Genomic DNA, 2,621 nt, shown 5'->3' on the forward strand with positions numbered 1-2,621 from the left:
TTATTTAGTCCTTTGAACCCATCAGCGATTAGTTTGTTTCAAAAGATGACTAAAATATAAATATACTCTTTGATACTGAAAATAATGATGTTAGAATTAGAATACAGAATATAATTTAAATAATTAAAAGCAGGAGCAGTTTGACTCATTTCCGGTTGTATAAAGCTGCCACACAGACTGCTGCACATTAAAACTGTTAAATGTTTTTTTATTTTCTCCTCAGACTGAAGTTTACAGTCTGAACCGTTCCCACCTCGGAGCCGCTCCCGTCCGGTCAACAACAATCCCCGAAACACCGAGACCGACTTCAGCCGAACCTCCGGGACGAACGGAGCCGAGTTTGACCGGAAMAACTTGGAGTAAAGCAAAGTTCCTTTATCTTTAAACAAAACTGTCCAGACTTTCACCAAAGCTGCTCACTTTAGCCCAAATAACAGGCTAATTGTAGCAAGGGGTTCCGTGGAGAATTTAGGCAGCAGAAGTAACCCGAGTCTTTCCGGTAAGAGAATTTTCAAAATAAAACGGAAAGGGTTTTATTCGCCCCTACCCCGACGTTTTAATATACAAAGCGTGTTAAAACAGTCTTTATACTAAAATAAGTCAATTATTATTAAAAATTAATCTAACTTTTGCTACACAGACAACATAAAGGTGTACAAGAATAAAAAGTTATATTTATTTGTTTAGTCCTAAATGTTTCTACAGAAGCCAAGAACTTTTTTAAATTTAATTTAATTTAAATTGTTATGGTCATCATAAAATAGGTAATAGTAACAGCATATTTATCTTTGTGTGTGTCTGTTAACACCCTATGAATCAGTGGACAGACAATGAAAACATGTTTTTCCCTCAGGATTATGAAATTGTTTTTTATTAACATTAATCTAAAAATGTCATGAAAATAGATTTATGAACAGATAATCATTTTTCTTACAAAAATATACAACATATATGAATCTACCATTTAAATTTTTTCCTCAAAATTTTTGTTGTACATGTTCATTGTGTAACTATAATGACAACAACACATTTATCTGTTAGATGATAAAGTTTCTACACAGAGCTGTTAGAGATTCAAACAAAGTATTCAGTGGAATCAAACCAGTAGCTTTAAAAAAGGTAAAACAGTTTATTTTAAGTCACAAAAAGAATAAAACTCAATTTAGTTCAGTTTTGTGCTTTTATTTTTGTAGGAAAGCTCTTCGGCGGAAGTCTCATTTAATGGCGCTAAGCTGCAGGTTTGTCGCTCACAAAATGAGTCGCGCATGCGCAGTATCTAACAAACGTAGCTTGCTCAATGCGCATGCGCACGCTGAATAGTTAAAGTTATTTGGCTGCAATTTATTTATTCATTTATTGAAATTAAATCAACCGACAAATATTTGAGTTGTTCTTTAAATATGTTTTATTGTGTAATAATAATGTACAGAAGMCATGAAAGACCACCCTGAGACATGTTTTATTACATGTTGTTATGAATTATTACCTTCACCGGATGGAGCTGTCCTGTCTGAAACACAGGTGAGCGCGTTATTTTATACACCTGACTTTGTAATAAACTGTTTGATTCACTTCTCAGGTCCATTTTTACCCATCGGGACACATCGTGAGATGCGGTGCCGGTAGAACCGAGCCGTCACCCGGTCCGTGGTGCTCCTGACCCGTTTCTGCTTTAACGTGACACTCGTTCAGAACCGAACTCTTTTCTTCCGGAGACATGACGGCCTCCTCCGGTGTAAAACAGCCTGTTATCTGGGTCAGAACTCATATCTGGGTCAGAACACAAACAGAACCTTTAACTCGCACACACTTCAACAAGCTAACGTTCAGCTAACTTTCAGGAGGAAGTTACCGGACGGTCGTTTTATCTTCCATCTGTCCTGTTTGTCTCAGCTTCAGACCATTTCTACCGTTTCCGGTTGTGAAAAACTCAAATTCATCCATGTTTCCTCTGCAGTCATGTCTGTTTACTGTTAGCTACAGCTAGCTGCAGAAGCTAACATCTGACTGAAAGGGGCGGAGCCTCCGGGGCTGTAAGATGACACTGCGCATGCGCGACTCATTCAGTGTGGAGCTTCTCATGTGAATGTTTTAGAAGGCTGCTTCCTACAGGCAGATAAATGTCTCATGAATAGAATAGAATAGAATAGAATAGAATAGAATAGAATAGAATTTATTGTCTCGTCAAAAGGAAATTCAGGTGAACCACTGGCCAGACTCAGGAAACACTGTAGTTATTGGATGCAGGTCTACAACATGTTTAAATCTAGAATCTTCTCCATTAAAGATGGCCGCCACAGCTAAGCAAACAGTTTTCCAGATGAGTCATCCACTCTGAGCCTGACATGTTCAGTGGCGTCACTAGGTCTATTTTAGGGGGGCTCCAGCCCCACTAAAATATTTTAAAGCCACCCTAAAATATTTTGGTGTAAAAAAATTATTATTATTTTTTTTACAAAAATTCAATATGATGTGGTCAGAATAAATAACCATTTAATATTTCATTATTGACTAAAATACATGATCAAATCTGTCAGTTTCCCTTTAATTTATAGTGTAAAATAGTTTTAATGTTCAGTTTTGGGGTATTTTTGATTTGATGTTAAAATGTTATTTGGCCT

At 36.7% G+C, this 2,621-nt stretch overlaps 1 protein-coding gene and 1 long non-coding RNA gene across 3 annotated transcripts in view; both read right to left on the minus strand.

The window, feature by feature from the left end:
- The window catches only part of LOC106531558 (D-aminoacyl-tRNA deacylase 2), a gene marked incomplete in the record, with an annotated part of 16,013 nt that extends 15,534 nt beyond the window's left edge, over positions 1 to 479 (minus strand). For both annotated transcript variants that reach the window (XM_014027459.1, XM_014027458.1), the window contains 1 exon segment: positions 254 to 479.
- A 376-nt stretch (positions 480 to 855) lies between these two features.
- On the minus strand, positions 856 to 2,415 carry LOC106531562 (uncharacterized). Its single transcript, XR_001311948.1, has 2 exons — positions 1,853 to 2,415; positions 856 to 1,770 (listed from the first exon to the last, which is right to left on the minus strand). It is a non-coding gene; the product is annotated as an uncharacterized LOC106531562 (long non-coding RNA).
- Between the last annotated feature and the right edge of the window lie 206 nt (positions 2,416 to 2,621).

This window comes from Austrofundulus limnaeus, unplaced genomic scaffold, assembly GCF_001266775.1.
Source record: "Austrofundulus limnaeus strain Quisiro unplaced genomic scaffold, Austrofundulus_limnaeus-1.0 Scaffold650, whole genome shotgun sequence".
NCBI classification, from domain to species: Eukaryota; Metazoa; Chordata; class Actinopteri; order Cyprinodontiformes; family Rivulidae; genus Austrofundulus; species Austrofundulus limnaeus.